Below are 14,213 nucleotides of genomic sequence, written 5' to 3'. Positions count from 1 at the left end.
TTTAGCTTTTCGCTTCACAAGACATCAACATATACCCTGGAACCATGTGGATGGCTTGTGGATTCATGTTATGTTTTTATCAGCCATTTAGACTCTAAATCTGGCGGCACCCATACACTGCACACAATCCATTGGTAAGCAATACTGAATTTCTTCAAATCAGGTATATTTTGTTTAATTTTAATTTATTAATAATTGTGATTTACCGAATGTAACAAAGATTGAGCCGAATATTGTTTTCACATATGTCAGTTTAAATGTATGGGATTTTTTGTCAGTTTTATCATCTGTCAGGTGAATTTTTTAGGATCACATATAAAAGTAATAATACGACTCTTAATAAGTCACATAGTTAATACTATGGTTTAATGGTTCAAGTCTCTAATCCTATGAGCAGCAGTACTTGTAACTCTACCCAGCGCTAATAATACTGAATGATCATAACATTCACCTCAGAGAGCCTTTTTCCAACATTTATGGCTCGTGTATCAGTGAGCTAGCATTTTGGCTCATGACTGCAGTATATTTTCCAGTAGACTAATGCTGTAAATTATGAAGCCTGTCAATCTTGATTTAGTGCATTATCTCCATTTCTAACACAAGCATGTTGAAAATTCATAGGGTAAACTGACTGCATATGACACCTTATAGATATTACTGTGAAAGCGCACAACAACGTGACAAGTATACTAATTTCTTGTAGATTTTTTTTTTTTATGATGAATAATTGTAGTTCTTGACTGCATCATGTTTTTGATGCTAACCAAAGGATGGAAATGAGGAAGCATTACATATGCTTATGGACAATATTTGCATTAAAGGTGCCATATGCAAAAATTGAGGTAAAAATATCCATAACAATGGCCTACACGCATCAAAAGAATGAGAAGAAATAAGGGCGATGATGTCATTAAAAAAATGTCAAGTTATAGTGCTGCAGAGATATCAACCTTAATTAGCATTAGCATTACTAGCCCCGGCCTGACAGGTGTCGTAATACCAGTTTCGGCCATGGGAGGCGGTATGCGGGCAACACAACCACCAGCCAACCTGCAATACACAAATAACTTGCACGTCTTGTGGGCGTGCCTAAACCTGATTTCAATCATGTGGAAAGTACAGCACAGTACTTCATTTCAGTTCAGGGAAGAGAGAGAAATTATGGCTCCAGCCCTTGGAAAGAGACCACGACCCGCTACAGGGAAAACAACCGCGCTCGGAATCACAAATCAAATCCGATAAAAAAGGACCCGAACCAGAGTAAACATCGGCACTGCTTTGAATCGCTGGAGACAACTGATGGACCTTAAAGAAATGAGGTTCGACTCTGAACTTGCAACATTTCTTTTTGATTGGTAAGTTAGATGCTGTTAGTATTTCTCTAGAAGTTTGTTTTATATGTTTGTGTATTTGTTTTCGGGAAGTTATAACATAGAAATGTATCGAAGGCTGTTCGATAAACGTGCTAATGTTAGCAATGGCTAACCGTAGCTGCGTTTGATAATTAGCTAGCTATAACTTAACGTTAGCCATTTTATTATATCATAACTAACCTGCTCTGTCTAGTCTGTTGGTCTCCGTGTCCTGTTTGCTTCGTGGTTTTTCTGTGCATGAAAAAATTGATGTGTGGCGTGAAAGCGTGTGAAAAGAGTCAATTGTGTGTGTCTCACGGTGAATGCTTGAGGGTTGGCACATTAGTTCCCAAGCAGAATAAAGGACAGGTTGATTATTGCTGTTTAGCGTTTGTATTAATCTATGATGTGTCCCTGTTTGCGTACAAGGACATAAAAAATAAATTAAAAGTGATACGTGGACCAAGGTGTCTGAGATTGTTCATTTTAAGTAAAGGATCCTAATATTTCGTCCACAACAATATTTAATGAGGTTAACTTATAACTCCTTGTGGTTAGTCTGCATGAGATCAACAAGCTTGTTTGCTTTGCGGCCGCTTTAAATACAAAATAAGCATTCGATCTACGTTAGAGCGTCTGAGCGCTCACAAATCTTTCTGCAGCGTCGTTAGCAGAGCGGCAAGACCGATTTTTGACGCTCTAGACGCCGGCGGTGTGAACGCACAGTTAGGCTTTGGCTATGGCTGTAGTGTTGTTGTGAAAGTAGGGGCGGAGCATAGAGACTATGCAGTTTCTCGTTTGTTACTCTAGAGTAGACCAATTCACTTTATTGAGGCATATTGCCCCCATCTGGTATGGAATGTGGAGTATGACTTGATTTTTTTTTTGCCAAACATTACAGATGGCACCTTTAAAGGCCAAAAGCAACCCTTAGAAAATGTTTAGTGCTAAATTTACGTAAAGCACACTTAAAAGCAGGATGAAGACATATACATTGGATCCAGTTCAAGCAAACTGTTGAAAAGAATAAGCTTGCATTTATTTAAACAAATAGTCATTTAATGTGAAATTTACCATTTTAATTGTTTAAATGATTTTTTTTAAAAAATATATAAAAATACCTACTACAAAAATAAGCTCTATAGACTCAATCTACAAATTATTTGTGATTTAATGTTAAAAGGTACAAATATCTGAGCTTATGTAAACTTGGCTTGATATTGCAGCTCAGTAACTTAACAGTGACACACCAAGGCAAAGGTTTGCCTCATGAATATTAATTACATTAGATTAGATTACCTGACTGGACAGCCTTTAAAAGCTGAACTGTTTTTAACTTGTCACAGCATGTTATATCCATAGTGCTCATGACTTGTAAAACAACCAAAGACATTTATCTAGTGCATGTTTAAATAGAAAAAACAATTAAATAACAGCACGAGAGTGTATTCTATGTGAAATACCCCTAGGAAGATTGCCTAGCAAATGTCAGTGTAGGCTAATTCATATTCATGAGCTCAACTAAACAACCTACCTTTGCCACCCCCACACACACTGAATCGCCTTTGAACACTATGGTTGTACCAAGGAAAGTATAGTTTCCATTCTCACCTACACTATATGCAACCATACTGACAACTGTCCACAGCACACAAACAATTCTCAAGGATTTAAAAGGCTTTCTGAAGAAGCAGCTAACCTGTTCAAAGGTTTTTATCCAGATCCATTTGAAAGATGTGCAGTTTCACATTTTATGTAGCTGTACACCTGCGGAGGACACTGATTGTCACTTTAGAGGTGAAGAACAGAATCCTTTCAACACTGTTGTGTGAATACTAGGAGCTCAAGTACCATGCTTAAAACAAGCTTTACGGTTTGATACACCCACCATGTGAAGTACCATCAGACAGGGCAGGAGACACTGTGATGTGGATTCTAGGATCCCATTGTGTATTCTGTGCACAAGTGTTGAGCGTTGTGAACAGGTGTGAAGTACTCCGGGCTTCACAGCATAATTTGTCTCAATGACACATCTGTCATCCACAGATCTTTATTGAGGTGTGTCCGTTATACCTCAGAGTGCATCCAACAATTTTCCTAAAAACGGAGACAGAATCTGGAAGCAGTAATGTATGACGAAAACATGGACGATAGATTGATGGCTCATTGAGAAATGAAGAAAAGGGGAAATTAAGGAGAGCACATACAGTTTTGTGCTGGGACAAAAACCCAATCAGTATTTGATATCGAACCATCTTTACAAGAAGATACATTTACTTGGTTTTTATACATTTTAAATGAATTCTAAAAACAAAAATGCAACATAACATAAATATAAAACTATAAATATGCACTTTGAGGTCAGTAAGATTTATTTAAAAATTAAAATTATAATTAAAAAAAAATTATAATAATATTATATTCGTCATCAATATCATTATTTTATTACAGGCTTTCTGTGGGGTTTATTAAGCTTTTTTATGACCTTTTTAAGAAGAAAGTTTAAGAAATAAATTGAATGGGACACATTACATCAATATAGCCTCTAAATGTAAATTTTATAAAAAATAATAAATACAAAAATGCTCCCAACCATTAGAATGAAAAAAGTACATTCTGATCACACTGCTAGAAGGTGTGCAATTTTTAAAAGCTATGTGACATTACAAGTCGTTTTTTGAAAAAAAAAAAAAAATGGGTCCAAATGAAGTGTTTATGATTAAACAAGGACAAAAAAATGAAAAATAATTTGAAAAATCTACTTAATTCAAAGGGATAAGTTCAAAGTTTCCATTTCCTATTTGACAGATATTTTAATACTTAATTTAAACTTTTTTTCCGCTTCTAAGAAAAAAGACTACGTTCAGTTTACATCTCAATTATATGTATCCTTGATTTAAGGATGTTTAGATATGTCTATTGAAAGAAACAAATACAATTAATGAACACTTTTTAGTGAATGCAACATTTAATGCTATGCCTTTATGAATCCTGCACTGATTTTTAAGACCTTTTTAGGCCTTACAGTAATAGCACAAATACAAACACATAAGAACTACCAAGAATCAAACAATCAAATAACCTGAGACCTATAGAGGGAATCTTATTTGAAGAATGGGGTATATCACCTGTTGGTGATTACAGATAATAGCTTCAATTTGTGCTGTGTCCAAGCTTTAAAAGAAGTAATGGAAATGACATTGATGCTGTCCTTAGATCAGATAGCTGTTCATCATATAACATTCTCTGGTGTATTCCTGAACTTTTCCGAAATTACGTGCAATCTGCACTTTCTATAGATGAGGAGGGGTTCCATATTTAAATCTAGTAATTAAAGTACAATTAAGGTCCACTAATAAAACCTCATCTGATTCCTTGATGATCGGCGAAGTCAATTACTTCGTATCTATGCATTTTATTTTCTCATTACAATTTCCAGCACTCCCCTATTTGCCACTTTTAAATTAAAGCAAGCACTCAGTGCATCAAGCTCGGGTTTAATCAAGTGGAAACCTCCAAAGCCCCTCTGACTCTGCGGCATGCAATCAAATCCAGCCTCTCAACCTATCACCAGGAGCCCGAGCCTCATCAGGATCAGCCACACTGTGGCATATCTGCATTACGGCGGGAGGAAATAACGGCGGATTGCTGAAACTAACCCTCGCTGTGACTAATGTCCAAAAGTGAGCTGAAACTTTCAGAAGAAGATGAGGTGGGGGAGAGGAGATGACCTCTCGACATTGTTTGAAAGCTATAATAACTTAAATGATGGCAGGTTGAAGTCTCATTGAATGATTTATGGCTGGCAAAGAGTAACATCTGTGGCGGGATGTCAGCTGTCAGCTGTCAAGAGATGAAAGCTTTCAGACGAGGCTTGCAGCATTTGCCAATATGCCACAGTATCCTGCAGCCCCGGGATAGAGTGAGGGGCATGGGGTGTCTCGAGCAGATGTCATGCTTGAACGCAGCCTCCGTAACACATTATGATGTGGGACGTGGGAGGGAAAATGCTGGAGGACGCTAGCCAGTCATGCTCTTGTAGAACATATCGCTTTTCCCAAAGGTGTGGTAATCCTATACTCACAGGAGAGTATGCAGGTCATAAAATTGCTACATGCGATAACAATGTTGTTAATACACATTGGGGTGCAAAAAAGACCTCCTCTTCATATGCACATGTGATTAAAAGTGAGAGATAATGATATTCAAATAATCCGGGCCATAACCAAACCTTTTTTTATTTATTAATGCCAACGTTTTTGCAAGAGTTTTTCTTGCAAAAGGCTTTTTATCTTTGAAAGGTACCAAGCAAAAAGGTTCATTAACTAGTTCATAAATGCTTATTCATCTTCCTAAACAAAACAGCAATGTCATTAGACTCTCTGCTGCCCCCATCAGCTCATGGTGTCATTGCAGGTAGGCTGCTGGCTACTGTTCTGTGGAAAATGAGTTTGATCTAAGTTCATCTGAAGTTTGCATGTATTAACTCTGTCCCCACCATTGACAGAATTTTCCGTCTTTCAGTGGTGTATTGAAGGAGGTGTTATTAAACATCTTCTGAAAGAGTATTTAACGTCTGGATCAAAACACAGCAAAGAAGAAGCAAAAACAAGCTATCCATATGTAAGCAAAAGTAAAATAACGCGTTCATCAAACATTAATAATTATATATATCGTTATACAATGAAATGTCGATCCAGGGAGTGGTAGAGGACCGTGTAACTTTGGATGTGTTGATAAAAGCGATCTATTCCATCTATCTATTGATTACCAATCTAAATCTGTTCCAAATGTAGTTGCTTTCTAATTATTATTCTAAAAAATATTCAAGTGTTGATAAAAACCTAATGAATAAAGCTAGAATAAAACAGGGGTTTTCAGATATTTTTTACACACAAAATATTCTGGGGGCTTATGACAATTTTGTGAAAATGATTAAAAAAAAATGCTAGTGGTGTTTAAATATATTTTCTGCCCAAAATTTTTTTTAAAATATATTTTATAATATTTTTGGTATGAAAAAATATTTGCACTATAAATTTCATTAAAAAAAAAAAAAAAAAAACATGTCACATTTGTCACATTATGTCACATTTGAAGAAAAACAAAGAACTTACTTTACAATGTTGAAAAAATATCAAAATAATATTCAAATCTTTGAGAGAGAGAGAAAAGGTTTCTTTATTGGCATCTAGGTTCGATGAAGAACCTCTTACCTCCAGGTCTATATTAAATGATCATCTGCTTTCTGTAATCATAATTTGTTTGAAAATGAATAACTGGCAGTAGTGTCCATTTCAGCAGGAAACTACAATGAAATGAATGTACCTGAGCTGTATCCTGAATTAAGTTTTTTCTTGATTCTCATTGAAAAGATTCATCTCTAACTCTAAAGTCAGTTTATATGCATTTCACTCCACCACATTAATGACTTGTATTTGTGGCTTATATAATGTCAGTATTCAGCAAAATTTCTGAATATGAGGAGGACAACCACAATAAGACAGCACACATACAAATAAAAGGCTTGTATATACTGACGAGTGAACATCAGACCAATATGACTGACATTATGAATAACCATTTCAATCCAGACATTCATTGTGCCTTAAATGAGACTTGCAAAGACATTTTGCAACAGCATCAAAATATCAGCACTTTAACAGCTAAATTTTAAATAAAGAAAAAGAAAAAAAATATTAATGATATATATATATATATATATATATATATATATATATATATATATATATATATATATATATATATATATATATATATATATATATATGATCTAAGAGTGAGACTGGCTAGTCTTGCAGTCTTTATACAAAATACATTCTCACCCAACGCAGTCTTTATATTTGTTTCAGCTCTGGCACTGGAAATCAGTGATAGCATAGCAAGGTCGGTATTATCCAAAGGTCGAGAGGAGGTCAGGATGTGCACTACACTCTGTCTGAAACTACAGAGTATGTTGCCAATGCTATTTTTATGGAAGAAAATAACGGATTTTTAATTGTGAAGAGTCACTGCCTGGAGAGTTCTGTTCAAAAGGGGGCAAGCTGCCGAGGTCAGTTTTATCAGATGCAGAATGCACAATATGTTAATTTCGAGTGAACGGTTTGCATGAAAATGTCATGGCAGTGCTCCTCTCATATTGCGCATTAATCTGTACGCTCTTGAATGTGAACAAGGAATATTTTTAAATTTTAAGGAGAGTGTGCCAGTGTTGGGAAACTACTCAAAATATGCAGCTAGCTGAAACCAACCAACTATGCTTTAAATTAGTTAAAGTTAACTGAAAGCTAGCATTTAGAGGACTACAACTACAATTATGAAAAACAAAAAACAAAACAGTAATTACTGTGCCTGTGTGTGTGTACATCTATTTAAAAAAATAGTTGGACTGGAATTTGAGGGTGCAAAAAAATCTAAATACTGAGAAAATCGCCTTTAAATTTGTCCAAATGAAGTTCTTAGCTATGCATATTACTAATCAAAAATGCCGTTTTTATATATTGCAGTAGGAAATTTACAACAACAAAAAAACTTCATGGACCATGATCTTTACTTAATATCTTAATGATTTTTGGCAATAAAAAAAAAAGATAATTTTGACCATTTTCTTGGCTATTGCTAAAAATATACCCAAGTGACTTCAGACTGGTTCAGAATTTTTATATTTTTATAAATTAGTCAACTGTAACATGAAATCCAATACTTTTGAAAAATAATTTTAACAAAAGTACAGTGATCTGTCTACATGATTCACATTTAATCTGTAATCGATTCAGTTTTGCTAACCTAAGGAAAAGAACTGAGTCCTACACTACAAAAACTACACATAACTTTATTGCTAAAATATTCTGCTTAAACGTCTTCTGCTATATAGTTGAAGAAATTTTTAATCGTTACCTTTATTGAACTGAACTGAATCAACATGGAACTGATGAGCTGAATGACACTGCTGTCTTCAGTAGAGCTGCTTATTTTTGCATTTTACTCATTTCAGAATTAATTTTACAGTTATTGAACAGAACTGAACCAAAACTGAACTGAGTGGAACTTAATAATGACAATATATATATATATATTTAGAAACAACAATATTTTAAATGGCATAGCTTTATTCCTTATTTAATCCTTAATTTATTAATCTTTACTGTATAAATATATATATATAAAAAAAGACTTTTGACTTGATTTGACTTAAAAAAAATGCTGCCATGGAAATTATTACTTCATAATAATATTAATATTTAAATCCATTTGTACCAAAAAGCTATGCCATTTAAAATAGTGTTGCTGCTATAAAAAAATATCCTTTTAAATTGTAATAAATATTTTTGCTATATGTTGCAACAATCCCACTAGTATGCACAGAAAGTCCTCTGAAAGTAATGCCCTGTATCCAACATCATCAAATGGACTCAAGCTCTTCTCTAGGGCTTCTATAGATGGACGATTTTTAAAGGCCAGACCTGAGTATTCCTTCAGAAAAAAAACCTTTGGAAGTGTCTCTCACGAGTCTGGCATCAGGTTCACTCTCCCATATAGAAGCATCTGCAGAAATGTTTGATGCAAGCAGACATACTGGTGCATAATTTAGTGATCTGATGCAAAACGTCCAGCTATTCCTTCTTATCAGTTTTCTCCCTACCCCAACTCATCAGACGAATTAATACTTTCATGATCTTCTCAAACCAAAACTAAGATCGATATTAACAACATATAAGACTGGAGTAAAGCAGCTTACATCTTGATTACATTTTGATAAATTTTTTCAAATATATTCAAATAAAAAACAGTTATTTAAACCACAATAATGTTTCACAGTATTACTGTTTTTACTATTTTTACCACTATTTTTTTTTTACATTTTTTAGAACTGTGCCACTCTTCCTACCAAACAATTTACAGAAACATTTCTTGGCCTAGCATTTAATTCCGATGTTTGTTTTATCCTTGTACTGAATTTTCATGATCACACAACTTAATAAGTACTCCTGCTATATAAACCCGTCTGGGAGGAAACGTCCTCTTGTCCAATAAAAGAGGAAGACTTGAGGTGCGTTTTTTTGGCTGACATTAATATTCCATATTAAATACTTCAAAACCAGTGCTAGATATCATACGCCTTTTTAATACCTCTGAGAGATGTACCGGATAGGGACCCAAGCCTTCCGACCAAGAAACATGAAAAACACTGCCTGCCAGAAAATGGTAGGATTTAGCAAGGATTTAGAAATGAATCTTTGGTTCTGTTATCAGGCAGGATCAGCCGCAGCAGAGAGATGGAGAATCTCTTCCTTCCCCTGTAATATGAGCCCTCACATTCTCTCGGCTCTTCTCTTGATCTGACGACACGCGTGTCTACTCAGCAGTGTGCAGGAAATGTGTTCTGCAGGGCAGTGTTTCTGAAGAAATATATTGATCTAAAGAGAGGGGAATAAAACAGAGGAGTCCATCCACTGATTAACTCCAGTCAAATTCCTTCATTTCTTTATCTATCTATCTATCTATCTATCTATCTATCTATCTATCTATCTATCTATCTATCTATCTATCTATCTATCTATTTATCTATCTATCTATCTATCTATCTATTAATCCATCCATCCATCCATCCATATATCAAAAAACAACCAAACTTTGCTCAAATCCAGTGTTATTTTAGTATTATTTATAATTCATATTTCATACTAGCTTTTATTTTTTATATTTTGAATTTGTATTTAAATTTTAGGTTGTTTTAGTAATTTAGCTATTTGTGCTTTTGTCTATTTTGACAATTTTGCACTAATATATATATATATATTAGTGCTGTCAAAATTAGCGCGTTAACGCATTCGATTAATTTGAAATATTTAACGCGTTAAAATAAAATAACGCAATTAACGCGGTTGCAGTTTTTTTTATTTCCAGTTGTGGCCTATGTATGTTCAACGTGCAAAGAAATATGGATAAGACCAAGGAAGGACTTTTAGACGGAAAGTTTCAGTATAAAACTCTGCCGGATTACTCTTCAGTCTGCCACAAGAAACATTATGACTGTATGACTGTAACAGTGCGTAAATCAGACCTTTCTGTAACGCTAACGTTAATAAGCTTAAACGAAAATAAAGAAATAATTGTGTAGCGGAGTATTTTTGTACACAGTGCCGCGAACTGTCAATCACTCCTGTGCGCGTGCATCACTGTCCTCCTCGCAGCTGCAGCAACTTGCGCTCTCTCTCTTCATCAAGCTTTAAAACAAAAAGGGGACAAAAAGATCATATTGTCTTTGTGCATAGGCTATAGATTAATTAGATAAATGAATATCTAAATTTGTGCCTTGCCGTCTACGGTATTTTTTTAGAACTTAGAAAAAAGATGCTGCAGCCAATGAGCAGCCAGCGGGGGCTGCGGGACGACTCAACCTCCGCAGACAGATTTTAATGTTTATCAGACAATAAATACTCAAGATTTTGCTTTAGTATAACTCACAACGAGTTTCACACACCTTCTCCGGCCACGTTGAGTTGTTGACACTTAACAGTGGGAAAAGCGACACATGCGCTATTCACTTGTATTATTTAAGGGTGAATGGGTAATGTAGTTACTGCTCTGGGTGGGATGAATTAGGAAGCTTGCATTGTGAAGGGCGCTCTGAAAATCGGCAGTGCAGGTAAAAGATTAAAACCTCTATTAAAACAGATGTCCAAATGAGCGTACCGGTACGCTACAAGCACGTTCTGGGCGCACGGAGAGGTGGCGGTAAGCTCAAGAGCTATATTTGGAAGTGGCGGTACTGAGTACCGGTGCGTACTGGCCCACTTAAAGCACTGGCAATGACTATACTTTGGAATTTTTTTGCAGTCCACTTAGAATTCAACATGGAAATCATTTTTGTTTTTTATTGGCATTGATTGTTTTGAAATTCAAATGGTACTTACATGCCTGTGTTTTTATTTCTGTAATAAATATGGCTTTCAAGCCAACAGTTAATTTGGAGGATATTGATGGTTTATTGCAGGTATGTTGTTTACCTGAGAAAATCTGTGTTACAAGTTAAACAAAAATTCCAATAAACAATGATATTTTTAATTTAAATAGTTGCTTTGTCTTGAGTTTACATTAATTATTTACATTTTACATTTACATATCCAAAAAGTTTCAGTCTTTTAATTGCGATTAATCGCGATTAATCGCGATTAATTTTTAAAAAATGTGCGATTAATTAGTTAATTTTTTTTAATCGATTGACAGCACTAATATATATATATATATATATATATATATATATATATATATATATATATATATATATATATATATATATTAGTGCTGTCAAAATTAGCGCGTTAACGCATTCGATTAATTTGAAATATTTAACGCGTTAAAAAAAAATAACGCAATTAACGCGGTTGCAGTTTTTTTATTTCCAGTTGTGACCTATGTGTGTTCAACGTGCAAAGAAATATGGATAAGACCAAGGAAGGACTTTTAGACGGAAAGTTTCAGTATAAAACTCTGCCGGATTACTCTTCAGTCTGCCACAAGAAACATTACTCTTCATTTAGTCTGCCACAAGAAACAGCAACATTAAAATCATGAACTCAAATGTCATTGTTTAAAAAAAAAAAAACAATGACTGTAACAGTGCGTAAATCAGACCTTTCTGTAACGCTAACGTTAATAAGCTTAAACGAAAATAACGAAATAATTGTGTAGCGGAGTATTTTTTGTACACAGTGCCGCGAACTGTCAATCACTCCTGTACGCGTGCATCACGGTCCTCCTCGCAGCTGCAGCAACTTGCGCTCTCTCTCTTCATCAAGCTTTAAAACAAAAAGGGGACAAAAAGATCATATTGTCTTTGTGCATAGGCTATAGGCTAGGCTATATTAATTAGATAAATGAATATAATTTGGAGGATATTGATGGTTTATTGCAGGTATGTTGTTTACATGAGAAAATCTGTGTTACAAGTTAAACAAAAATTCCAATAAACAATCATATTTTGAATTTAAATAGTTTCTTTGTCTTGAGTTTACATTAATTATTTACATTTTACATTTACATATCCAAAAAGTTTCAGTCTTTTAATTGCGATTAATCGCGATTAATTTTAAAAAATGGTGCGATTAATTAGTTAATTTTTTTTAATCGATTGACAGCACTAATATATATATATATATATATATATATATATATATATATATATATATATGTGTGTGTGTGTGTGTGTGTGTGTGTGTTTTAAATACTTTTATTTACTTATTATTCTAGTTTTAGTTTTAGTATTTCAAAGCAACAACAACAACAAAAAAAACATTTTTCTTTTAATTAGATACCAACAATCTCTATTTAATTATTTCCGGGGGGGGGGGGGGGGTTTCTTTCTTTTTCTTTTTCTTTTTCTTTTTTTTTCTTTTTTTTTTTTTGTTTGTTTTTGTTGTTGTTGTTGTTGTTTTATAAAATAACAACACTGCTCAAATCTGTAAAAAACATGAATCCAGTAAAGCCATGAATCCAGACCAGATTGTAACATTTTCATGATTTTGTTTGATGTATTATTCATTTGCTGGTTGTGTAATAACAGGCATGCTTTATTTAACATTACTATGTTAAACAAGCTACATATTGTTTGAAATTATTTCAAGGGATTTGCTTGACAAATTCCGATGTAAGGGCAGCAGACATAAAGTCAAGGCTAGAGTTTACATAGACTTACATAACCTTTCTCATCAAATATCCACTATTAGTATGCACCAATAATCTCCTACAATATAACATGATGTGCCATCTACAGTGTAATCACTAACATTAGAAACCTGTGGAATCATCTCACTCAGTACCACCGTCATTATCCTGATTAAAATGATGGTGCAATTTATGTGAGCCGTGAATGTCCTCTTGAGCCCTGTTAAGTTGTATCATTGTATTTTTATGGCAGTGATTTTACCCCAGCTTTGAATCTACAAGCTCAAGCAATGAAATGTTGTCAAAATTCAGTATGATTAAAAATATCAGAGCAACACTGGCCTCATAACATAACCTTCTAGTTTCAATCGAGTGTCTATCACAGGCTTATAAAAAAAAAAAAAACATGTAGACCTTCACCAATGTTCATAAACAGCATAAGTTATCAGCATGTGCAGGCATATACTTCTGGCTGAATACCAAACAGAATCTTTTGTTATTGTGGGCCAAGTAAGAACTAATAAATCAGACAAACCCATTTAGAGACCCCAAAGCTGGAAAGGAACTAAATTGGATCTTAAGTGAGATAAGAATGACCAGCTATCTAAAGGAGGTACTCTTTGGGGGTGAGTAACAAGAGAAACTTGTAGTTCAAGTTGTGTTTTCTTGGCAACAGATCCCAATCTGTTAAAGTTTCTAGTAAATAAAAATAAGAGTCCATTTCATACAAATCAATCAGCCTAACAAGAAGACAAACACTGCAAAGTTACTGGTGTAATATCAATACTGCATTTCTTTGAGGTCATTTGTACTCTAAAATTGATAATCACAAAGCAAGAGTTTGTGGTATAAGACATGTGAGTTTGAGTGTAACCTTTCAGTTTTACATGTCACGCCAACCTTGAGCAAAAAAAGCTTGAGTTCTGCATTTGAATGAAAGTTTAACATCGTTGATTTCTTCTGAGCTTTCACACATTTGCCCTTGCATATGTTCAGCTCTTTCATGCCTGTGGCTTTCGCACTAATATAGTGTGCCGTTCCCATTTGAAGAAAGTAAAAGGGTAGCCTAGTCCCTCATACAACTTCACTTGACAGGATTTAATCCCTGCAACCAATTCCTTTTTTTTTTTTTTTTTTTACCCCTCAACTGGCATTTCCCTTCTGCACCTGACT

The sequence above is a fragment of the Carassius auratus genome, chromosome 6, assembly GCF_003368295.1.
Source record: "Carassius auratus strain Wakin chromosome 6, ASM336829v1, whole genome shotgun sequence".
Classification (NCBI taxonomy): domain Eukaryota; kingdom Metazoa; phylum Chordata; class Actinopteri; order Cypriniformes; family Cyprinidae; genus Carassius; species Carassius auratus.
This window is presented reverse-complemented; position numbering follows the sequence as displayed.